The sequence below is a fragment of the Mustelus asterias genome, chromosome 8 (genome assembly GCF_964213995.1).
Source record: "Mustelus asterias chromosome 8, sMusAst1.hap1.1, whole genome shotgun sequence".
Lineage (NCBI taxonomy): Eukaryota > Metazoa > Chordata > Chondrichthyes > Carcharhiniformes > Triakidae > Mustelus > Mustelus asterias.
The window spans coordinates 85,474,614-85,500,632 of NC_135808.1; the positions used below are offsets into that span (position 1 = coordinate 85,474,614).

A 26,019-nucleotide genomic window follows, 5' to 3' on the forward strand; every position below is an offset into this window, starting at 1 on the left:
ACTGCTGTGTCCTCCGTCTCACGGAGACGGGGCTTACTCCTGCTTCACCGGACAGTGCCCTACGAGCAGAGGGCTTCTCAATCCATCGAATGGACCGTACAGCGGACTCGGGCAAGGCTAGGGGAGATGGGGTCTGCTTCCTAATCAACACCTCATGGTGCCTAGACATAACAACACTGGCAACTTTCTGCTCCCCAGACCTAGAATACCTGAAGCTAAAATGCTGCCCCTACTACTTTCCGCGGGAGTTCACCTTCGTTATCCTGATGACAGTTTACATCCCACTCCATGTGGACGTGAAGATCGTGCTGGACGAAGTATACACCACTACGAATAGCCTTGAGATGAAACATCCCGAGGCCTTGTTCATCATGGCAGGGACTTCAATCAGGCCAAACCCAAGAGCGTATTACCAAGTTACCATCAACACGTCTCCTGTTGCACCAGAAGCCTAAACATCCGAGACCACTGCTACACAAATATCAAACATGCCTACCACTCTATCACCCGCCTACACTTTGGCAAATCAGACCACAAGGCTGTGCTCCTGCTCCGGGCTTACAAACAAAAACTGAAGTGGGAGAATCCATCAAAGAAAGTCGTGCAATGTTGGAATGAGGAATCGGATGACCTCAATGGGACTGCTTGGAGTCAGTGAACTGATCAGTATTTAAAAACGCTGCGACCAGCCTGAACGAGTATGCCACTACAGTAACTGACTTCATTAGTAACTGTGTGCCAAAGAAGCAAATCCGTGTGTTCCCCAACCAGAAACCATGGATGAACAGTGATATCCACTGCTTGCTGAAGTCCAGGTCTGAGGTGTTCAAGTCAGGCGACACTGACCTAAACAAGAAAGCCAGATACGATCGAAGGAGATCCAAAGATGCCAAAAGACAGTACCAGATCAAGTTAGAATCCCAAGCTAGCCACACCAACCCCCACCGACTGTGGCAAAGTCTGCAAGACATAACAGATTACAAGATGAAGGCATGTAAAATCATCGGCTCCGACGCATGCCTCCCTGATGAGCTCAATGCATTCTATGCCTGTTTTGAGCAAGAGGTCAGCAAGGGCATGCCTTCCACTCTGGAAGCCCTGGATGAACCTGTATCTGGGGTCACCATTTCAGATGTCAGAGCAGCTTTCTCGAAGGTCAACCCACGGAAAGCGATTGGCCTGGATGGGGTACCCAGACGTGCACTTAGATCCTGCGCGGATGGCTGGCAGGGGTATTCGCAGGCATCTTCAACCTTTTTTTACAACAATCTCAGGTCCCTCTGTACTTCAAGAAGACGGCCATCATCCTGGTACTAAAGAAAAACCAAGCAGCATGTCTTAATGGGTGTCAGAGCCACCGGCCGATTGTCATCATTATGAAATGCTTCGAAAGGCTAGTCATTGCATGAATCAATTCCAGCCTCCCGGACTACCTGGATCCACTGTAGTTTGCCTACCGCCGCAACAGGTCCACAGCAGATGCCATCTCCCTGGCCCTACACTCAACCCTGGAACACCTAGATAACAAAGACACCTATGTCAGACTCCTATTTATTGACTACAGCTCAGCCTTCAACACCATTATTCCCACGAAACTCATCTCCAAACTCCGTGGCCTGGACCTCGGCACCTCCCTCTGTGACTGGATCCTGGACTTCCTAACTCACAGACCACAATCAGTAAGGATAGGCAACAATACCTCCTCCACAATCATCCTCCATACCGGTGCCCCACAAGGCTGTGTTCTCAGCCCCCTCCTATACTTCTTATACGCCGATGACTGTGTGGCCAAATTCTCCTCCAATTCGATTTTCAAGTTTGCTGACGAGACCAGTAGTGGGTCGGATCTCAAACAAATTATGAGACAGAGTACAGAAATGAGATAGAGAATCTGGTGAACTGGTGCGGCAACAATAATCTCTCCCTCAATGTCAACAAAACAAAGGAGATTGTCATCGACTTCAGGAAGCGTAAAGGAGAACGTGCTCCTGTCTACATCAATGGGGACGAAGTAGAAAGGGTCGAGAGCTTCAAGTTTTTAGGTGTCCAGATCAACACCGACCTGTCCTGGTCCCCCCCATGCTGACACTTTGGTTAAGAAAGCCCACCAATGCCTCTACTGTCTCAGAAGACTAAGGAAATTTAGCATGGCACCCACGACTCTCACCAATTTTTACAAATGCACCATAGAAAGCATTCCTTCTGGTTGTATCACAGCTTGGTAAGGCTCCTGCTTTGCCCAAGACCGCAAGGAACTACAAAAGGTCGTGAATGTAGCCCAATCAGAACGCTGAAGAATATGCCTGCAGGGATGTCTGATGCAGGGTCTCTTGTTAGTGTCAAGGAATATGGAGCAGTTGGGTTCCCACTTGACAGAGCGCCTCATTCAGTGCTTGGAGCCCAACATTTCTAGTGTGGAAGTGTTGTCCAACTTCATGACGGTACTCATAGACTTAATCATGATGGAGAGTCTGGTGAGTGATATCTGTTGCCATTGCAGCACAGAAAGAAGCCCAATTGCCCAATTGCCAACATTATGCTCTCACATTTACTGCAAACAGCGATGTGGGCACAAAATATCATGAGAGACAGAAAACAAGAATCTCGCTAGTAAAATCTCATTTTCCGATTGTCCTGCCAGAGATCTAGTGAGTTGGGGGGGAGGGGGTGCGGTGGCTGGGGGTGTGCTGCCTTTTTCTGACCCCGCCCCACCAGCCTGATTGCAGATTATGGCGAGAAAAGCCAGCTGTGCAGCCGATTGAACTGCACACCGGTTTTCTCGTCTCAGCAAAGAACTGAAAGTTCCGCCCAATGTCTCAGTGACCAAGCAGGGCAATTAGAAGGTTGAGAACTCAACTAACTTTCCAGTCGTCTTTATTGTGGTCTTTCCCTGAGCCATAGCACATCCAAGTTCCTCAACCAGTGAGGAGTATGGACGAGATTGCACACAATATCTGTCAAGGGAAGGAGTACCAATATTGTCTCCAGAGAGGACAGCCAGTGAGATGTCACTGGCTGTCCTGTCTGGAGACAATACACATCTCTTTAACCTGTGCTTAATGCTCCCTCCACTCACATTGTCTGTATCTTTAAGACCTGGTTGGCTGTGGAGATTCGCATTCTAATCAGTATTCTGTAACTTGATTTTGTGTCTCTGTGCCCTGTTTGAGAGCAGATTTCCACTCCATCTGACGAAGGAGCAGCGCTCTGAAAGCTAATGGCATTTGCTACCAAATAAACCTGTTGGACTTTAACCTGGTGTTGTTAAAACTCTTACTGTGTTTACCCCAGTCCAACGCCGGCATCTCCACATCATGACCATCAGAACAGCCAGAAATGTTTGTTAATAAGAAGGGAATCCACTCCTTCAATGTGCAGTTGGATGCACAAGTGTGTGTCAGTTATCCAGACAGCTGCAATGAACCATTCATCTTGGTAGCCTTGTGTTCTGTAGCTCTTCTCTCCAAGCCTCAGCAACTAGTTCTTGGGTGATAAGGGATGTCATTTAAGAACTGGTCCCTGACCCCAGCAAAGAACCCTCCCATAAAGATAGTAGATATACAATGGGAGCAATATCACCGCCAGGGTGACAATAAAGCAAACCATTGGCTTGCTCAAAATGAGGCTTCGCTGCCTTGATTGATTGGGGGTGTACTTCAAAATGGTGTGGCATGGGTATACTGGATGCTAGTGGTTTGCCGCACTATGGCGCAGCACTGCAGAGAGGATTGGAGCAGCTGCCAGAGGAAGATGGAGAACGTCTGGCCTCGTCGGGAGAGGATTATCCTGAATTGCTATTAGTGTCTGTTGCCATAGAACTGCATGCTTGAGAATCCCATGATTCCCTCATCAAGGCACCTTTTCAACTGAGAGCTACACTTGCAGCATTACACTTGTCTCATGCCAAGTCTTGTGGAAACAACCCTCTCTCAACAAAAACAACTTCACTAAGACATGTGTCTATCTATTACATCTGTCTCTGATATCCTTATCAGTACGTCTCTTTCCATTCACTACCTTTTATTGCTGAGGGTATGGAACAAAAATGATGCAATGACAATTAGTAGGTTGAACAAACTCATGCCCTCATTAAAACAAACATCTTCCATCTGACACTGATAGTGTAATCAGCACCCAAGTGACTCCTTTTATGTAACTAAGACCATTTGTGTATGTATTTTTTCTTAATCCCATGTAGTGCTACCCCTATTGTTTAAGCAGAGCTAGATGCAGATTGTTCATTCCCCTGCTTTAAGAGTTAATGTACTGGTGGCATAGATTCAACAGCAGTGACCATTCAATGGCAAGTCTATCTAATGCTGTCATCAAGTCTCTGGGCCACCCCATCTCTCCATCAGCAACGGCCTGTCCTACTGTCACTCCGCAATCTTCAGCGTCCTCCGCCATCATGGAAAGGATGGACATGGATGCAGCTTCAGGCCGGTTCCCTGCCTCTCCTGGTGGTTTCAGGCTCTCTTCTTCTGCATTGAGAGGGCAGAGAGAGCTAAGTATGAGGTATGAACTAATTGCTCAGATGAAGGGAAGACATTTGAGGGGAATGACTAAGGAATGAGAGGGGGCATCAGTTTGTGGATGAGTGGCACTGCTGTATGTTGATATAGAGATCTGAGGAGGAAAGAATGCATGTGGCAATGAGGCATATCAGTCAGCAGAATGCTGCGCAGAGGCTACTAAGGAGATGAGAGAGTGACTGGCTGTCTGCTGAGAATTGCAGGCCACTTGTCTTGCCGGTTTTCAGCTAGTCAATGAATATATGCTCTCTTTACATGGTTTAAGATGGCTCTGTTTAGGACCGGTACTTTAGGCAGACAGGCACTTTACAACAATATTATTAATTGCCTGTGCCTGGGATCTTGAAGTGGTCAAGGACCTTGATAGTTGGATGCTGGAATAATCTACTAATGTTTCACGCAGTTTGGCATAGCACAGCCCCTCTAGGCTTTTAAGTGTCATGTCCATTTTTAAAAAGGGAATAGATCAGATACGGGAAATTACAGAATTAATAGCCTTTTCTTCATTCTAAGAGGCTGAAATAAATTATGAGGAGTAAATTTGAAGGGTATCTGTATTGTTTACTAGATTGTTGTACTCAGCACAAATTCAGAACAGAAAATTCTGCCTGCCTAATCTCCCCAACTACTTGGATGAAGTGACAACCCAAGTAAATTTATGAACCTATACACACTCAGCCTCACAGATTTCACCTTAATTTTCAGTCTCTCTGATCTAGGGATGCTTGACTTAGACTTCAAAGTTAAATTTTTTATAATGGTGTGATTTATAACTAGACGTGCCACTTAATTTAGTTTACCATCATCAAAAAAACTTCCAGATTCAATTTTTCCCAAAATGTATTTTGTTACATTGAAGTAAACAATGTTGTTAATCTTCAGAAAATGATTTGTGCCAGCCTAGTGAAAATAGTAATTGTAGAGCAGTAAAGTCAATTTCTAAGTGCTATAAAACTTTTTTTGCTTGCAGCTTCCCCATCAATTGGTGTCCTCGAATTGAAGCAAGCTGTTAGTAGACAGAGTTCAAAAGTTCATGATATTATGCTTGTGCTTTGGGCTATCAGCAGTAGAAAACTGTATCTGAAGATGACTTATTCTTCAATTATAAGAAATTGAGAAATAGGAGCAGAGAAGAGCATCCGGCCCCTCAAGGTTATGCTGCCATTTAACTATGGTTAACCCTTGAACTCCATTTTACTTACCCTGCATGATTCCCTTAAGAATCCAAAAATCTGTTGATCCGAGTCTTAATATACTTATTATCTGAGCATGCACAGCCCTCTGGGCAAATAATTCCAAAGATTTACACCCCTCCAAGTGAAGAACTTTTTTTTCATCTCTGAATAGTCATCCCATTAGCCAGAGACTTTGTCCCCATGCTTTTCATGATGTGGAGATGCCGGCGTTGGACTGGGATAAACACAGTAAGAAGTCTCACAACACCAGGTTGAAGTCCAACAGGTTTATTTGGTAGCAAAAGCCACTAGCTTTCGGAGCGCTGCCCTTTCGTCAGGTAAGTGAAAGTTCTGTTCACAAACAGGGCATATAAAGACACAAACTCAATTTACAAAATAATGTAAATTACAAAACATTATTTTGTAAATTGAGTTTGAGTCTTTATATGCCCTGTTTGTGAACAGAACTCCCACTTACCTAACGAAGGGGCAGCGCTCCAAAAGCTAGTGGTTTTTGCTACCAAATAAACCTGTTGAACTTTAACCTGGTGTTGTGAGACTTCTTCCCATGCTTTTCACCCAGGCAAAACAGCCTCTCAGCATCTATCCTGTAAAACACTCTCAATCTTGCCTTTCAATGAGATTACGTCTCATTTTTCTAAACTCCATAGAGTATAGGCCCATTCTACTTGATCTCTCCCCACAGAGCAACCTCCTCATCCCAGGAGTGAATATTCTTTGCATCTAAGGTATGTATATTCTCCCTTGGGCATGGAGGCCAAAACAGTACACAGCCTTCCAATTGTGGTCCCAAGGCCTGTACAATTGCAGCAAGGCATCCTTACTCTTTTACTCATAAGTCCTTGCAATAAATGCCAACATGCTATATCCCTTCCTAATTATGTGCTGTACCTGCTTCTGGTGTCCTTGTACAAGAAGCACCTCTGTAGTTAAGAGAGCCCTCCAATGCCTCCACTTTCTCAGAAGACTAAGGAAATGTGGCATGTCAGCTACGACTCCCACCAACGTTTACAGATGCACCATAGAAAGCATTCTTTCTGTTTGTATCACAGCTTGGTATGGCTCCTGCTCTGCCCAAGACCGCAAGAAACTACAAAAGGTTGTGAATGTAGCCCAATCCATTACGCAAACCAGCCTTCCATCCATTGACTCTGTCTACACTTCCTGCTGCCTTGGAAAAGCAGCCAGCATAATCAAGAACCCCATGCACCTCGGACATTTTCTCTTCCACCTTCTTCTGTCAGGAAAAAGATACAAAAGTCTGAGATCACATACCAACCGACTCAAGAACACCTTCTTCCCTGCTGCCGTCAGACTTTTGAATCGACCTACCTCGCACTAAGTTGATCTTTCTCTACACCCTAGCTATGACTGTAAAACTACATTCTGCACTCTCTCCTTTCCTTCTCTACCAATGGTATGTTTTGTCTGTATAGCATGCAAGAAACAATACTTTTCACTGTATACTAATACATGTGACAATAAATCAAATTAAATCAAAATCTTATGCTCTTCAAAAAGTTTTCCCATGGACATCCAGATATATTAATACTTAGTGTTATTCATAAAATGATATAGAATCATAAATAAAAGGACAGATAAGCTACCCATCAGATATGGAAAAAACATTTAAGTAAACACAAAATTAAACACAACCAGTCCAAAACAGTCCGCAAAAACTAGCAAATCAGAAGGTGAACCAGTGATGACCAGTTAAAATATGAAAAATCTTGGTTGGCTACCAGTTTGGCTTCTCAATTAAGTAGTGGATTTACAAAGTATGTAAAGTAAGCATGCTGCTGAAGGTAAGCATTCAGGTGCAGCAGGCAATAAAGAAGGCAAATGGTATGTTGGCCTTCATTGCGAGAGTTTTCGAATACAGGAGCAGGGATGTTTTGTTTCAGTTATACAGGGCCTTGGTGAGTGCAGTTTTGGTCTCCTTTTCTGAGGAAGGATGTTCTTGCTCTCGAGGGAGTTCAGCGAAGATTTACCAGGCTGATTCCGGGGATGGCGGGACTGATGTATGAGGAGAGATTGACGAGGTTAGGATTGTTTTCGCTGGAGTTCAGACGAATGAGAGGGGATCTCATAGAGACTTATCAATTTCTAACAGGACTAGACCAGGTAGATGCAGGGAAGATATTCCTGATGGTGGGGGAGTCCGGAACCAGGGGTCACAGTCTGAGGATTCAGGTTCGATCATTTAGGATGGAGGTGAGGAGACATTTCTTCACTCAAAGAGTGATGAGCCTGTGGAATTCATTACCACAGGAAGTAGTCGATGCCAAAACATTGAATGTATTCAAGAGGCGGCTAGTTGTAGCACTTGGGATGAACTGGATCAAGGGTTATGGGGAAAAAGCAGGATTAGGCTATTGAGTTGGATGATCAGCCATAATCGTAATGAATGGCGGAGCAGGCTCGAAGGGCCTAACAAATAGATATGAAAAATTCTCAATTTTTTTTCAAGAGAATATTTATTTTTATTCCACCCAATGTATTTTACATGGCTCCAGCAATATTTTCTGTCAAGAAGGGCAGGTCTTGAGTTCATGTGGATTTTGGGGATAACACTCAGTTGAAGAGGCTCAGCAATGCATCAGATTGTACTGATACATCACAAATATTAGATTTGTTTCGTTCTCAGTCAAATGTCTTTTCAGCAACATGCATCGCTTTTATTACTTTAATATGAATTTTCTTATCCTAATGTGAGCACATCAAAATATTGTTGGTTTATGTAGTAAAATGGTACAAGGGGAGGGCGATGGTCTAGTGGTATCATTGCTAGGCTATTAATCCAGAAACTCAGCTAATGTTCTGGGAACCTGGGTGATGCGCGATTAAATCACTCGGGAGGCTAGATCGTACCCGGGAAATAAAGGCTTTTATTACTAACAAGAATGGAGCATACTATATACAATACAATCCCAGACTAAAGGGTCACCAGGCAGTGCAGTGACCTTTATACTCCTCCAGGTAGGCGGTGCCAACTGGAGTGAACCACAGAACAATATCAACAGGTAGAACACCCCAACCCTAACCCCAACAGTGACAACAGTAACATATCTACAAGTACCCATAGTGCTGACCATCTATGGTTCAGTACTCATAGTGGTAACCAACTATGGTTCACCACATTCACCCCTCCTTTAAGACAAAGGCCGGCGGGGCAAAAAAAAAGAACAACTGTCCATATACTCACAAGTTCAGTCGTATTGGAGGACCGCACCGTCTCTGCGACCTCCTCAACACTGGCGGTAACGCCGGTTCTGGTGACCGTGGTGACCTTCTCTCCAAGGCGGTGTCCAGTGACTCCTCCAGTTCCTCACGGACAGGTGGACCACGAGGTGGCGACAATCTGCTGGACTCGAGCACGCCTCGAGGTGGCGACAATCTCCTGGACTCAGGCAAGCTGTACACAGGAGTAAGAGGATTAAGTGGTGGTCCCGATACTGCCCGCGCCGTGTCAGGAGGGGAGATAAAGGTCAAGGGGCCCCTAACTAGGGGTGTGGGAGCGACTGGGGTTTCCAAGTCCCCTCCAGGCGCCAGATCTCTAATAGAGACTGTGTCCTCTCGCCCGTCAGGATATGCCACATAGGCATATTGAGGGTTGGCGTGGAGGAGATGGACCTGTTCAACCAAAGGGTCGGACTTGCGGGTCCTAACATGCCGCCGCAGGAGGACAGGTCCTGAGTACGTCAACCAAGACGGTAATGAGGTCCCAGAGGAAGACTTCCTAGGGAAGGAAAACATCCTCTCATGTGGAGTAGCGTTGGTTGCCGTACACAGGAGGGACCGGATGGAATGGAGCGCATCAGAAAGTACCTCTTGCCAACGGGAGACTGGAAGACCCTTAGACCTCAACGCCAGTAAGACAGCCTTCCAGACTGTAGCATTTTCTCTTTCAACCTGCCCGTTACCCCTGGGGTTGTAACTCGTAGTTCTACTTGAGGCAATCCCTTTTGAGAGCAAGTATTGCCTCAAGTCATCACTCGTAAATGACGAGCCCCTATCACTGTGGATATAGCTGGGGTAACCGAACAGGGTGAAAAGATCCCGTAATGCTTTGATAACCGTGGCAGCGGTCATGTCTGAACAGGGAATGGCAAAAGGGAATCGTGAGTACTCGTCAATCACGTTGAGGAAGTACACGTTCCGATCTGTCGAAGGGAGGGGGCCCTTGAACTCCACACTCAGTCTTTCAAAAGGGCGAGTGGCCTTAATGAGGTGTGCCCTGTCAGGTCGGTAGAAGTGCGGTTTGCATTCAGCACATACCTGGCAGCTTCGGGTTATGGACCTGACATCATCCACTGAGTACGGTAGATTCCGGGCCTTTACGAAATAGAAGAGCCGAGTGATCCCCGGATGGCAGAGATCATTGTGGAGGGCCTGTAATCGATCCTCCTGCACACTGACACATGTTCCATGCGACAGGGCGTCTGAGGGCTCATTGAGCTTCCCCGGACGGTACATGATATCATAGTTGTAGGTGGAGAGTTCGATTCTCCACCTCAAGATTTTATCATTTTTGATCTTGCCCGTAACGTGTTGTTGAACATGAACACCACGGACCGCTGGTCCGTGAGCAGGGTGAATCGTTTTCCCGCCAAGTAATGGCGCCAATGCCGGACGGCTTCCACAATGGCCTGAGCCATTCGGAGTGCCGAATTTCAGGGCCTTGGAGGGTGCGAGAGAAAAAGGCGACGGGCCTGCCCGCCTGGTTAAGTGTGGCGGCCAGGGCGAAATCAGATGCATCACTCTCCACCTGAAAGGGGATGGACTCATCAACCACGTGCATCGTGGCTTTCGCGATGTCGGCTTTTATCCCTTCAAAGGCTAAGCGAGCCTCTGCTGCTAGGGGAAAAGAGGTAGACTTTATGAGCGGATGGGCTTTGTCCGCATAACTGGGAACCCACTGTGCATAGTATGAAAAGAAGCCTAAGCATCTTCTCAGTGCTTTGATACTGGTGGGCAGGGGAAGTTCAAGGAGGGGACGCATATGGTCTGGATCAGGGCCAACGACCCCGTTTTCCACCACGTATCCCAGAATAGCTAGGCGGCGCTTGCTAAATACGCACTTCTCCCTGTTGTAGGTCAGATTCAGGCGAGACGCAGTGAGTAAAAATCTAAGGAGATTGGCATCGTGGTCCTGGTGGTCATGGCCGCAGATAGTGACGTTGTCCAGGTATGGGAAGGTAGCCCGCCACCCGTTCTGGTCCACCATTCGGTCCATTGCACGCTGGAAGACCGAGACCCCATTCGTGACGCCAAAGGGAACCCTTAAAAAGTGGTAAAGACGACCATCCGCCTCAAAGGCCGTATATTTTCGGTCCTCTGGGCGAATGGGGAGCTGGTGGTAAGCTGACTTCAAGTCAATGGTGGAGAACACCGGGTACTGCGCAATCTGGTTGACCATGTCAGATATGCGCGGGAGAGGATACGCGTCCAGCTGCGTGTATCTATTAATGGTCTGACTATAGTCTATGACCATCCGGGGTATGTCTCCAGTTTTAACCACCACGACTTGCGCTCTCCATGGACTAGTGCTAGGTTGAATGATCCTTTCCCTGAGGAGCCGCTGAACTTCAGATCGAATAAAGATCCGATCCTCAGCGCTGTAACGCCTGCTCTTAGTTGCGATGGGCTTGCAGCCTGGCACAAGATTCTCGAATAAGGATGGTGGGGTGATTCTGAGTGTCGAGAGGCTACACGTGGAGCGCACTGGGCAATTTGGAGGCTGCTGTGCTCCTACTGAAGGGAGTGGCCCATCGTACTGCAGGGTTACACTCCTCAGGTGGACCATAAAGTCTAGTCCCAGGAGTATCGGAGCGCAAAGGTGCGGTAACACGAGGAGCCTGAAGTTCTCATAAACTGTGCCCCGCACCGTCAGGTTGACCACGCAGCTCCCAAGCACGGTAACACACCGGGACCTCGACGCCATCGAAATTGTCTGTCTGACAGTCCGTACTCGGAGACCGCACCGTTTCACGGTGTCAGGGTGAATGAAACTCTCCGTGCTCCCGCTGTCAAACAAACAATGAATTAGGCGTCCATTTACCTCTATGCCCATCATGGACTTGTCAAGTCTGTGAGGCTTGGCCTGGTCCAGGATGATTGACGCCACCGTCGGGTCTTGGGTACAACTGCAGGCAGCTGAGATGGTTGATGATGATGACCCCTGCTGGTCGTCTGCGGTCGGTGCCGACCAAAATGGCTGCGCCCATGGATCGCACGTGGTCGGTGGCGCTAAAAGTGGCGGCCCCTGCAGGTCGCACGTGTCTTGCGTCTTCGTCGTCAGGAATGGCGGTGCTCTGGAATCGTACGTGGTGGAAGACCTCGAAGAAGCTGGAGACAAGGAGACAGGCTCTGGAGGGTCACACGTCGCGCTGCTATGCTTGGAGGGTGGTTTGGCCCTGCAGACTTTGGCATAATGCCCTTTCTTCCCACACGCGGAGCAAAATACCGTTCTGGCTGGACATCGCTGCCGAGGGTGTTTCGCCAATCCACAGAAATAGCACCGCGGGCCTCCTGGAGCTGCCGCCGTCGTCAGGTCCGAGGTTGAAAGCACAATCGCGCAGTTTTTCGGAGCCGCTGGGTAGAGTTGAGTCGGTGGCTGTACTTGCCACGATGTTCCCACGTGGTCGGTGGGGTAAGTTTCTAGACTTCTGGAGGCCGTTTCCATCGTGTCAGCCAATTCCACCATCTTAGCGAGGTCTAGGTTACCTTGCTCTAGCAGCCGCAGGCGAATATAGGATGAGCCGATTCCCGCCACGAACGCATCTCGGATCAAGTCATTCGTATACTGGGCTGCCGACACTGGCTTGCAGTTGCAGGCTCTGGCTAGCTGCTGAAGTTCACGCAGGTACTGTCCTGTCGTTTCGCCGGGCTGCCGCCGTCGAGTGGCTAGAAGGTGTCGAGCATGGATCTCGTTTGGCGGTTTGTTGTACAGTTCCTTAAGTAGTTCGATGGCCCCTTTGTAGTCTTGGGCATCGCGGATTGATGAGTATACAGTGTCGCTTACCTTTGCGTGGAGGACCCGCAGTCTATCGGCGTCGTTTTGAATGGCTGTTGAGGCATTGATGTAGTCTTGAAAACACTTTAACCAATGGTCGAAAGTGTTCGACGCTCCCGCTGCACGTGGATCTAAGGTAAGCCAATCGGGTTTCAACATTTGCTCCATGGTTTTTTTTTTAACCAAAATTTTGTTAGTAATAAAATTGATGCGCGATTAAATCACTCGGGAGGCTAGATCGTACCCGGGAAATAAAGGCTTTCATTACAAACAAGAATGGAGCATACTATATACAATACAATCCCAGACTAAAGGGTCACCAGGCAGTGCAGTGACCTTTATACTCCTCCAGGTAGGCGGAGCCAACTGGAGTGTACCACAGAACAATATCAACAGGTAGAACACCCCAACCCTAACCCCAACAATGACAACAGTAACATATCTACAAGTACCCATAGTGCTGACCATCTATGGTTCAGTACTCATAGTGGTAACCAACTATGGTTCACCACACTGGGTTCAAATCCCGCCACGGCAGATGGTGGAATTTGAATTCAATTTAAAAAATCTGGAATGAAAAGTCTGATGATGACCATGAAACCATTGTCAACTGTTTGAAAAACCCACGTGGTTCACTAATGTCCTTTAGGGAAGGAAATCTGCCGTCCTTACCTGATCTGGCCTAAATGTGACTCCAGAGCCACAGCAACATGGTTGACTCTCCAAGGGCAACTGTCGATGGGCAATAAATGCTGGCCCAGCTAGCGATACTCATGTCCCACAAATGAATAATAAAACATTCACTGCTGTAGGGATGATATCAAAGTTATCAATATTGGGATAAATCAGAGTTATTGCGCACAGAAATGACTATGGAATAGAATGTGAGAGCTTTGGTTCAGAAATCTGTTGCAGGGGAAAGGGAAACCACTAACAACAAAGGGAAATGGTTATCTCAATTGCAAGTGTTCCCTGTTCAAAGCACATTCTGATAACCCATTTTCATTTTAGCACTGTTCATAGATTAGGGAGTTACTGTGCATCCTTAGTCTTTTAAAGAAACAACTGTCACTTCATTGTTCTCCTTACCCAATCCTCCTCTCAGTCACCGATTTCCCACCTCAACCCTCCCTCTCATTCTTCCCTCCTGAATCCTTCTACTCTCTGCTCCTCTTGCTTGATGCCTGTATCCCACCACTTCCATTTCCTGAACGCTCAATGATTCCTGCTTGTCAGCTCACTTGCCGCCTCAGTCTGGGCCCTCCCTGTGAGCGAGAACTCGGGAGTTGGGTGGCAAAAGGGAGGAAGTGAATGAGGGAATAAGAGGGTCTGTGAGTGAGAATAGATGGCGGGAAACAGTGAGTAGGAGGGGTGGCAAGTTGGAAGGAAGTGGCGGGCAGCAGGATTGTGACAAATGTGAAGATCAATGGAGAGAAGTGACAAGTGGGATGATTGGGAGGAGTGCGATGAGCAGGACGGTAGGGGAGGGAAACAGCAAATGTCTGCTTACCATGGTATAATCTTTTCCTGGAGCAACTCATTCTAGCTCATGAATGGTAATGTTTCATAATTTTTAACTTTAAATTTCCAATATCATAAGTTTGAAGTTGTTTGTTTGTCAGACTGATTTTTTTTCATTACCTTGATTTTCCTTGCTAGCCACATTTTAAATCCACTTGGCTCCCTCTCCCAGTTGGACACAGTTTCAAATAGTGAAAATTAAGCAAAGAATTACATGTTTCAAATATACATCACAAATTGAGTAATTACAGGACTACTCCCATTATAAATTACTGATAAATACTCCAATGTACATGTATATATATATTTTAAATTTTTAACCAGCATTAATCTATTCTGGTCGTTATCATCAACCAAAAAGGCTTTTAGAAAATTCTGCTGGAAAATGTCTGAGAGTAACGCAAGCCTCGATTTCCCACCTTGTTGTAATAGCAGTGCCTCTTTGACAGGGGAGGGCTTTCATTCACATTTTATCTGTGTCCCAATCCTAGCTCATATTTGGGTGTCAGAATAATTAAAACATATAGGATGGGCAACAGGACCACTTTTGGCATTGCCTCAGTTGGGGGTGGTGGGGTGAAAGGGAAGTTCCGTCTTGCTGTACAGGCTGGCAGTACTAGTGGAGAATGCATTTTTCAATTACTAGTTTGATTCATGCATTTACTTACCATTCTGCCATTTGCATCTTGTTACATCTCCTCTCATATTTTTGTAGAAGCATTAATTTTTTTGCATATAGATCTTGCCTTAACTTCTGCGATTTAGAGGATAGATAGATTCCTACATGTTTCAGTTCCACTTAGAACAGCAGCTCAGAACCACGTGACAGCTTCCCAGTGATTTTTCTCTTTGATTTTCTCCTCTAGCCATCCCGCACATCTGAAGGAAAGGCACAAGAACAAAGGTTGCCTCAGATGCCTCTTAATGGAAATGTTGCAGGGACAGGCAATGACAATTGTACTCCAGCATAACAATATTTCCTTTCATCAAAATATTGCACGAGTGAGGAAGCTTTGATAACATGATAGATTTTTATATAAGAATATCAGAATTCTTTTAATTTTTTTTACTATTGTATAAACTAGACAGCTTTTGATAATAAGATGATAGATTTATATAAGAATGTCAGAATTCTTCTGTTTAATTTTTTTAAACTTTTGTGTAAACTAGACTTCATTTTTAAAATTGTTATTTTAACAGCTGATGGGGGCCAGGAAAAGCATTGGATTAGAATGTTTATCTTTGCATTTCTTAGGATATAGGTTCAATTCTAATCCCAAAGGATGGGTTAAATATCTTCTCAATGTGCAGGCTGCAAGGATGCCAAGTGAAATGAGGCTCAATCGCTCTCCAGTTGGACACTAATCGAAATTCTCAGTCAGTGAAACTGCAAGACGGGCTGATGTGGACACTGGAAACATAACATTTCAGCAGAGCATGATTTCCTGTAATTCTTTCAATCCCTCCAGTGTCTCCGATTTGTCATAGCCTGTTGATATTCAGTATAGGATGAGCAGAAATTTTCTTCAACTGGATTTTTGGAAGATTGAAGCTGTTGTTTTTTGTCCCCAACTCTGTTTTCTGACTAGCAGGTCCAACAGCCCTATCCCTTGTCATTGACTGACTGACTGTGCTGAACCAGACCATTTGCAACCTTGCCATCCTGACTTATCTGGGATGGACTTCTGAACCTGCTCTCCATAAAGTTCTGCATATCTGCCCTAGCATCAACTCATCCACTATCATCCATGTCTTTGTTACTTGTATACATTGCTATTTCAATACTTTCTTGGCCAGCTTCCCATCTTCTGCCACTCCCGGAGACATTCTGACAAACTATTTGGGGAACAAGGGGAAGGTTGATTCTGATGAGGGACAAAAGAATGGGAGATTATGCTCATCGGATTAAACAGCATCAGGTGGGAAGATGTTCATACAGAGAACAGTGAGGTCAATGGCCTGTTTGTGTTGTAAAATTCCACAAAATTCTATCTAAATATTTAGTGAGTTCGACAGAGGCTCATTAATAAAATCTCCCTTTGAAGTTTCAGAACACAGTATCATGTCAGTAGTAATGTTTTCATTAAGTCTTTGTTTACTTTAGAACATTCTCATGTCAGAAATGGTAATAACATGAAGTTTTTTATATTGCAAACTTTTGCATGAAATTTAGCTGCATGAATATTAATATATGAACATTTAGCACAACAATTTAAATGAGCGCACTAAAATAAAAGTAGAATACTGTGCATGCTGGAATCTGAAACAGAATGCTGGAAAAACGCAGCATGTGTAGCAGCATCTGTAGGGAGAGAGAACAGAGTTTTGAGTCTGTTGACTCTTCAGAACTAAAAAGAGAGGGAAAATTGTTTTAGTTATTTTTAATGATAACTGTGCCTTTAAGAAATGTATTGTTATCATGTTTCTTGTACTGGGTATGTTTAAAATTCTGCTCTGTTTTACATGGTGCTGATTTGTCTGCACCAGGTAGCTCACATGCTGAGAATGCAAGCAAATTGATTTTAGCTCGGGATGTGTTTGTTTTAATCTGAGTTAATACGTTCTTAGTTTATTTTGGTTTTCCTCCTGGGGTTTTAGAGTAGGTTTTGAATAGGTTGAGTGACAAAGGCAGAGTCATGTGAATGGGTGGAGCTAAACTTGCAGTTCTCTTTTAAAGCAGTCAGTTTCTGTCTGGTCTTGAAAGAAGGAAGAGGTGTCTTTCTGTCTCTCTCTCTGGAAGCTACTGTTTTGGGCTGTCAGAAGAGAGGTGTTTCTCTGTCCCTCGCTCTTGCTCTCCAGAGGTATTCAAAGGTTCTAGGATGGTTAACGAGTATAAGCATGTAAGCCTGTGTGTCGCTAACTAACTTTTTGAAGAGGTGTTTAAGTCTGTAAGAGGAATATTGCTTGACTGGAACTTTATAGGGTGGGATCTTCTGGCTGCATGCAGTCCAAGATTGGCAATTCCTGGCCGCGCTCAATGGACCTTTAAATGGTCCGCCGAATATTCTGTCTCGCCGGCTACAAGGTGGAATATTTTCGGCCGTAGAGATAGGTTAGCAGTTCAGAAATAAGAATGGTATCTTGTTACGTTTTAAGTATTTCAATTGGTAAAAGTTAAGCTAATTTGTTCATTGTAGTTAAACTGTATTGTTTAATAAAGTTTGTTTTGATAAAGCTTCCTAGTGTGTCAATAGAATCACACCTGGAGTGAAACACCTTATCCTCATACTAATGCCAAAATAGAAAAACTGTTGGGGTCTAGTGGAGCTTCATAACATACTTTGGAGTTTCTGATTTCATACTCCATCATATTATACTGCATAAAAGGGATGGAACAGTGATTAATAAGAGCTGAAGAGTTTGAAATAGTGACACATGGCCTGGTGGGAGTGGGATAGGAGGAGTTTTGAGTCAAGACAAAAAAATGGGTCTTTTTAAAGAAGGGTTAAGGTGGCTTTACAGAACACCTCCGCTCAGCTTGCAAACATGACCCAAATCTTCCTGTTGCTTATCCTTTCAACTCAGACTCTTGCTCTTATGCTCACATGTCTATCCTTGACTTGCTGCAATGCTCCAGTGAAGCCCAACACAAGTTGGAGGAGCAGCATCTCATTTTCTGATGGGGCATGTTACTGTCCTCAAGACTTAACATTGAGTTGAACAACTTTAGAATGTGGTCTTTCTCCTCCATCTGAACTCCCTCTTTTTATATCCCATACATTTTTATCTCAAAGAATAATACCCCCCCCCCCCCCCCCCCCCCGTCAACCAGGTCATCTGTCACGTATTCTTAGGTTTGCTATATCTTTATTGCAAACTTTAGAGCAACTCTCACTAAAGGCTGTTCCTACCCTCTTTTATACAGTATAATATCCAACACATTTTTCCTCTTTTAGTTCTAAAGAAGAGTCAAATGGACTCAAAATGTTAACTCTGTTTTCTCTCCCTACAAATGCTACCGGACCTGTTACATTTCTCCAGTATTCTGTTTTTATTTTAAATGAATTAATGTCTGAATTTAAATTCAACTCTCATTGATCAGTCATGATCGTAATAAATGGCAGTGCAGGCTGAAGGACCAAATGGCCTTCTCCTGCTCCTATCTTCTATGTTTCCATTTACTGCAACTCTTATGTGACAATTTTGAAATCAGTTATCAGTACCTTGCTGCTGTTTGTTGGAGCATCAAAATACGATTCTATGAAAGGGAAAGAATGCAGTTCTGATCAGTTGGTGAGGGAACCATGTTGTGCATTATACAGAGTCCAGGCAAGATGTAGACAGGGTCTTATTGTGGAACCTTCGCAACAGCTGATAGAAATGGTGTGGTCGTGACCTGGGAGCAATCACTTGTAAAGGGAAAGAGAAGCACTGTTATGAGATATAAAGCATATCAATCAGCTAAATGGCTATATCACAGTTGGTCAAATCATGTATGCCTGTTTATGTGTCATAAAACTCTGAGGGAAAAGAGTGAAACAATGGAAAATTATAAATGTTTGTGTGTATATAAAATCTCAAGATAATTATCAGCAAGGAAGGTCATTTGGCTGACCTGAATTCATCCCTTAGCAAGACCCTTATAGTCTCCTGACTGCAGTATTAAATAGATTCTGGGATTTTTGCCAAAACTGATTTATCTAAGAGGCTAATCCATATATTGAACTTTTTCTTAGCAGAACTTCCTGCTAAATAAGTACATAATTTTCCTTTTAGTTTGACTATGGCTGTTTGTCCTACTCTCAGAATTTAAATTAATTTTCTGGGATTACACTTTCTGTACTGTTTATTTTTTCATAAACTATTTAAGACCATTTGCTTTCCTGCATATCTCTAACATTGGATCTCGGACTCCTCCTTTTAAGACTTGCCAGGTGCAGATTTCTGCACTCTTTCCTGGTATATCATTTTTCTAATACCGGGGTGGAATTCTTTTGTCCTGTCTGCCACAGGAATCATAACGGGTGGACACGGACCATGCAAGGTCCGTTGGCCTCGGCTGGGATTTTCGGGTCTTGGGGCAAGTGCGGCTGGAAAATTCCACCCAGTGGATCAGTGTTGTGCACAATGCCCTTTCATGTTTTCCACTGTTTAAATATCAGACATTAGAATGTACACACATGTGGACATACAAATTAGGAGCAGAAGCAGGCTACTCAGCCAATGAATGAGATTGTGGCTGATCTGATTGTAACTTCAACTCCACCCCACATTCCTACCTACCCCGATAATCTTTCACTCTCTTGTTAAACAAGAATCTATCTAGCTCTGCTTTAAAAATACTCTGCTTCTATTGTCTTTCGAGGAAAAGACTCTGATCATTCTGAGAAAAAACATTTCTCCCCATCTCTGAATTAATGACTGACCCATCACTTTTGAATAGTGATCCCGAGTTCTAGATTCTCTGACAAAGGGAAACATCCTCCACATCTATCCTGTCAAGACCCATCAGGATCTTAAAGGTTTAGATCAAGTCGCCTCTTACTCTTCTAAACATTAATGGATACAAACCTAACCTCTCCAACCTTTCCTCCTAAGATAACTTGCCCCTTCCTGATATTAGTCTAGTAAACCTTCTCTGAACTGCTTCTGATGCAGGTACATCCTTCCTTAAATAAGGAGACCAATACTGTACACAATGTCCTGTACAACTGAGGCATAACCTCCCTACTTTTGTAATCAACTTCCCTTACAATACATAATAACATTCTATTAGTATTCCTAATTACTTGTACCTATATACTGGCCTTTTGTGATTTATGCACTAGGACATCCAGATCCCTCTGCACCTCAGAACTCTGCAATCTCTCACCATTTAGATAATAAATGTTTTTATTCTTCCTACCAAAATGGACAATTTCACATTAGCCCATATTGGGGATGATTTTGCACTTGCGTTGGCCATGACTGTAAACGATGACGTGAGTGCAAAATTTCACAAGAATTAGAAAATGGGATTCTCACAAGCAAGGTCTCATTTTCCGATTTCTCCAGTCTCTCACCAGTGATGTACAAAGAGCCAATGAAGGGTGGAAATCTCATTTAAATACATTTTAATATACTTAGTGGGCTTTTCCACCATATGTTCCCCCACATTTTAGAATTCCCAATGTCAGTGAGATAGACAGCTGCTTTTGAAAAACATGACCAATAGAAGGGAACCTGCCGGGGGTGAACAGGCAAGTATAGTCCCTGGGGGGAAAGGACATGGGGATTTTCACAGTAACTTCATTGCAGTGTTAATGTAAACTTACTTGTGACACTAATAAACTTAAACATGCACTGCCTGTTTAAGGGGTGGGGAGGGGCTCTGCAGCGCTCCACTGGGGAGGGATTCCACTGATTTCTGGATGTGTGTGTAGGGGGAGCACATTGCCCCAATGCTTGTTGGGAGGGGTTCCATTATCCATTGGGTTGGGGGGGAGGTGGTTGACACCCTGCTTGTTGGGGGAGGGTCCCCCGTATCCATGGGGAAAGGGAGTTGTCCCAGTGCTGGTTGTGGGCAGGTGGGGTGCATGGGGGTTGGGGGAGGTGGAGTATTCTTTCAGCCCAAATCGGGGCACCTTTTTAAAAAGGGCGTCTCAATCTCTTTGGAGCCATCATTGCTGGCTCTCTGGCCCCAGCAACGTGACGGCGAAAACCACGCCTGATCCCTGTGGCACACCACTCATCACATCCTGCCAATCGATAGAAGACCCATTTATGCCTACTCTGTTCCCTGTTAACAAGCTAATCTTCAATCCATGCCAATATGTTACCCCTACACTATTAAAGTAACACCTTATCAAATACCTTCTGGAAATCCAAATACATCCACCAGTCCCCCTTCATCCACAGCATATGTGACTCCTTCAAAGAACTCAAATAAACATGATAATTCTCTTTCAAAAAACTATGTTGACTCTGCCTGACTTCCTTGAATTTTTCCAAGTGCTCGGCTATAACATATTTAATAATGGCTTCTCACATTTTCCCTATGACAGATGTTTGGCTAACTAGTCTAGTGTGTTGAAAACCAGAAATGAATGTCAAACCCTACAGTTCCTTCCAGTTCGAACATTCCTGTCACTCCATTTTCTCATGCAGCCACTTGTAATTCTTACGAGAGTGCTATGCAGTTTGATCATCTGTATTCAGACTTTATTTTGTGCCTCAACTATTTCGTTAATGTCAAACACAAAGAGCAGCATACATTTTATTTAATTAGTACGCACATAGAGAAATGATCCACTGTGTTTCACAGAGATGAGAAAAATGGATGTTGAGTCAAAGAAGTGATTAAGGGGGAAGCTTGTGGGGGCTTACATAGTTTTGATTTTTAAAAAATTCTTTCTTGGGATGTGAGCATCACTGTCAAACTCGGCATTTGTTGCCCACACCTAATTGCTTTCAAATGTGGTGATGTGCTACCTTGAACTGTTGCTGTCCATCTGGTATAGTTACACTGATGGTGCTGTTAGGAAGGTAGTTTAAGAATTTTAACCCAGTGTCAGTGAAGGAGCAGCACTATACTTCCAAGTCAAAATGGGAACTTGAAAATGGTGTTGTTCCCATTGGTTTGCTGTCCTGATCTTTCAATGTCGTAGAGGTCATGGATCTTCAAGGTGCTCTTAAAGGAGGCTTGGTGAGTTGCTGCAGTGCACCTTGTATATGGTACAAATTGGTGCCACTGTGAGGCAGTGTTACAAGGAGTGTATTTTTAAATTTGTGAATGGGATGCCTATCAAACAGGCTGTCTTGTGCTGGATGAGATGTGCTGTGCTACCACCAGCTTCTGGTTCTAACCCTGTAGTCTGTGCATTCACGTGTATATTGCGTGGGAGTTCTCCTCGGTATAGCTACACACTCAGCATGTAAGAGCTGCTAAAGAACTGTAAGTAAACTGTTAACATTGTTAGTCCTTTGACATCATTCTCATACAATCCAGCAAATTTACAACCCCCATGGTGCATTCTCTTGAGAAAGACGCCCACGCTGGCCTCCCCAGTAGGTGCCAGAAGATTGTAATATGTTGTCACTGACACTGTTAGCTGATGTGATGTCAGGTTAGCAAATTTGGACCATGAAGACCCAGAAAACAAATTCTTCTATTATTTCATAACCATCAAGCTGCAAGGGCCTTGCATGAGTATTTAAAGGGTCAGGCACTGAAATTAAGGTAATTTTGAAGAACTTGTACTATTGCAAAATATGTGATAATACTCTGAAATATGTCTGGAGATGTTTTGTTTCTGGATGTACCAGAGAGTGTTGCCTCATCCTCATAGAAATGACAGAAGACCCTGTCCCTACAAAGGCTGCAGCAGATAGCAGGACAGGACTGCCAGTGCCTTCTGTGTCTGAGCATTACGGAGAGATGGAACAGAGGCTGCAGAGAAGGCAAGGTTTGCATGATGCCCTCTGACAATTTGGAGCAGAACTTCTTCATCCTCCTTAACAGTGACAGGAGACAGTCTGGCAGGTCGGTCAGTATACCCAGCGTCTCGGTGCGCATGACCATCAGCGCTGTCTGTATTCTGCTGCATCAAGGACCTCATCAGAGTTCTCTGCAGAAGAGCTAGGTTGAACTGATGGCTGTTTGTCCTATTCTTGGAATTTAAATTAAATTGTTCACCCTCCAGTATGCTAGCAAATGAACAATCCTTTCCCCTTGGCCTTTCTGTAACCAACTCAACACATAAATCAACACATACTAATCCTAACTCTTTATTTGCCTTCATATGACATATGGTGCCAGTATTTGAGGTGGTGGCTGTGAGCATCAGATTCAGTGACAAAATCTCATTAATGACGCTGTGCTATTGCTCTTTCTCTTTTACTCATTGGGCTGCAAAATGGACTATTATTTAAATGGTAAAAAATTGCAGCATGCTGCTGTGCAGAGGGACCTGGGTGTCCTTGTGCATGAATCACAAAAAGTTGGTTTGCAGGTGCAGCAGGTAATTAAGAAGGCAAATGGAATTTTGTCCTTCATTGCTAGAGGGATGGAGTTTAAAAACAGCGAGGTTATGTTGCAGCTGTATAACAGGCTGGTGAGGCCACACCTGGAGTACTGCGTACAGTTTTGGTCTCCTCACTTGAGAAAGGATATACTGGCACTGGAGAGGGTACAGAGGAGATTCACTAGGTTGCTTCTGGAGTTGAGAGGGTTGCCTTATGAGGAGAGACTGCGTAGACTAGGGCTATACTCATTGGAATTCAGAAGAATGAGGGGATATCTTATAGAAACATATAAGATTATGAAGGGAATAGATAAGATAGAAGCAGGGAAGTTGTTTCCACTGGCAGGTGAAAGCAGAACTAGGGGGCAAAATAAGGAGGAGCAGATTTAGGACTGAGTTGAGGAGGAACTTCTTCACACAAAGGGTTGTGAATTCCCTGCCCACTGAAGCAGTTGAAGCTACCTCGTTGAATGTTTTTAAGGTAAGGGTAGATAAATTTTTGAACAGTAAAGGAATTGAGGGCTATGGTGAGCAGGCAGATAAGTGGAGCTAAGTCCACAAAAAGATCAGCCATGATCTTATTGAATGGCGGAGCAGGCCCGAGGGGCCAGATGGCCTACTCCTGCTTCTGGTTCTTATGTTCTATGCTGTGGCTACACGAGATTTTCTTGGATGTCTGAAAGCAAGAAATTATAAGGAGATGATTGGTATGTGGGTGGGTGTGGTTGGGAAGCAAGAGGTCCACGGTCATACCAGCAGCTTGCTCATCATGCCAGATTACAGGATGAAGGTGTCCTGGGAGTTGGGAAGTGTCATAGGCAGGATCATGAAATCATTCTCAATGGTCTTGGTGATTTTCTTCATGGTCCTGGCCTTAGATGAAGCTTGCCTCACGATGCTGAGAGTAACTTCCTATGTAGGGCTCAGGAAATGCAGGTGTTCGTCTTCCCCTGCTGAATTTGCTCTGTTGTGTGCCATCCTGCCCTGTGTGAGAGAGGGGGCAAAATTTCAGTGTTTGTATCGCAGTGTGTTTGGTTAATGTGTATGCTGTGACTGAATAACTGAAGCTACTTAGAGGCAGTGGGAAGTGGGTATGATACTAGCAGAGCTACGAGATGTGTGAGGGTAAAGATGGAGTATCTGGAGGTTAGGTTGATTTCTGACTTCCAAGAGTGCTGCTGGGTGAGTCATGTGTGTGGGTCCATTGAGCAGTGTGAAATGTGGTGGAGCAGTAAGGAGATGTCATGACAGGATGCATTCACTGTCCTTGACCTCCGCGTGAATGATTGGCCTTCTTGTGGCACTTCTATCAGGTCATAGGGGCCTGACCTCATTAACTGACCTTCCGGGCCACTTACTCCCTTTTGAAGGTGGTCTTTGAAAAACTCCAGGATCCCTGTAGATCCATGGTTTCTCACTTCCCGGCCGCTTCAACCACTCAAGTGCTGCATCCATTACTCTGGGGTCCTCTCTCTATCCTAGTGTTCCATTTTCCAGGGAAGAAGACGGAGTCCATGATCATGTTGACTATTAACGACTCTCCAAATTTTCCTGTCCCACCCATGGCGGTGCCTACCGGGGTTGGAGTTGGAGAGTCTTACCTGACAGGTCTGTGACCTTTCATAAGAACTGGGAAAAGTTAGAGCTGCAACAGTTTTAAGCAAATAGAAGGTGGGGAGGTTGGAATAGGAATTAAAGGGAAAGCCTATGATAAGGTGGATATGGGTGAGATTAAGGCTCCTGCACAGCAATGGAAGAATTCCCAGCTCTATGAATTTGATCTTTCCAAATGGCCTTTTGCAAGTTGGATTTTCATTTTGAGGCAGGGATTGGGAGAAGGGGATGGGCTGCATTAGAAGTCAAGTCCGTCATTGTTGAGCAATTCTGGAAACTGCCAGATGCAGAGGCAAGCTGGGTGGAAGGCATGCCTCTGTCCTCCAGCACCTTGTTGAATTAAATTTAAAAAAACAAAAAACCCCAGCCCTCCTTTCCTTCACATTCCTCACACATTCCCTATGCCCCCACATCCTAGTGGCCCTTTTATAGAGCCAACTTAGTGCCAGCCCACGCCAACCGATGTTCCTCACCCACAACCTTTTTGCCCTTATCCCTCTATGCCACTTCACCTAATATCACTTGATAGTTCCTTGGCAAACAGTGCTTTGACAGCTTGACAGCTCCAAAGAATTTACGCACCTTCACGGTTACCTTTAACAATTCCAAAGAATGCCCTACCTTCCCTAATGGTGTCCCGAGACCATATCCAAAGGATACCCTGCCTATCCAAACAAACCTGCTAATTTCAGACATCTTCTTACCTGATCTAACCTACACATTCCATCCACACTCCTAGCCTACCAAATACCACTTCAATGGAGGCAGCTCGTGATTCAAATAAAAAAAGTACAAATCCCAGTCTGACTCCACTGTGAAAATGAAACTTATTGCATTCAAGGGCAGAACTTAGAATTTCTGGCTATTTCATGGATTTTTGGCATTATGGAGAGGCCCTCTGTTGTGGTGAAAATTGGGGCCTAAATGGCAAAATAGTTGGTGCTGCAAGGCCAAAGGGAATAATGATGAGACAAGTAAAGAAACAAAATTATATTGAGGAGATATGAATGGCAGAATGATCAACAGTTGCTGTTGATAGCAAAAAAAAAGGATTGCAAGAGAGTAAAATGAAAACCAGCAAAGAAACAAAATGGGGCAGGCGTTATTAAAATCAATATTTTGTGTGAAATGTTTGCAGAGTACTTAATTCAAAGTTAAGGTGCTGTTCCTTGAAACTGTGAGCAAGCCCATGGAATTCC

At 44.6% G+C, this 26,019-nt stretch overlaps 1 protein-coding gene across 2 annotated transcripts in view; it reads left to right on the plus strand.

Annotated features, from left to right (window-relative positions):
* The window catches only part of pde4ba (phosphodiesterase 4B, cAMP-specific a), a 671,909-nt gene that overhangs the window by 67,141 nt on the left and 578,749 nt on the right, over window positions 1–26,019 (plus strand). The window contains exon 1 of one of the 2 annotated variants that reach the window (XM_078218431.1): window positions 15,158–15,266. The exons of the other annotated variant lie outside the window; for it this stretch is intronic. The gene's annotated coding sequence lies outside the window, so the exon portion shown is untranslated. Of the gene's footprint in view, window positions 1–15,157; window positions 15,267–26,019 lie in introns of those variants that run through there. 2 annotated transcript variants of the gene reach the window in all.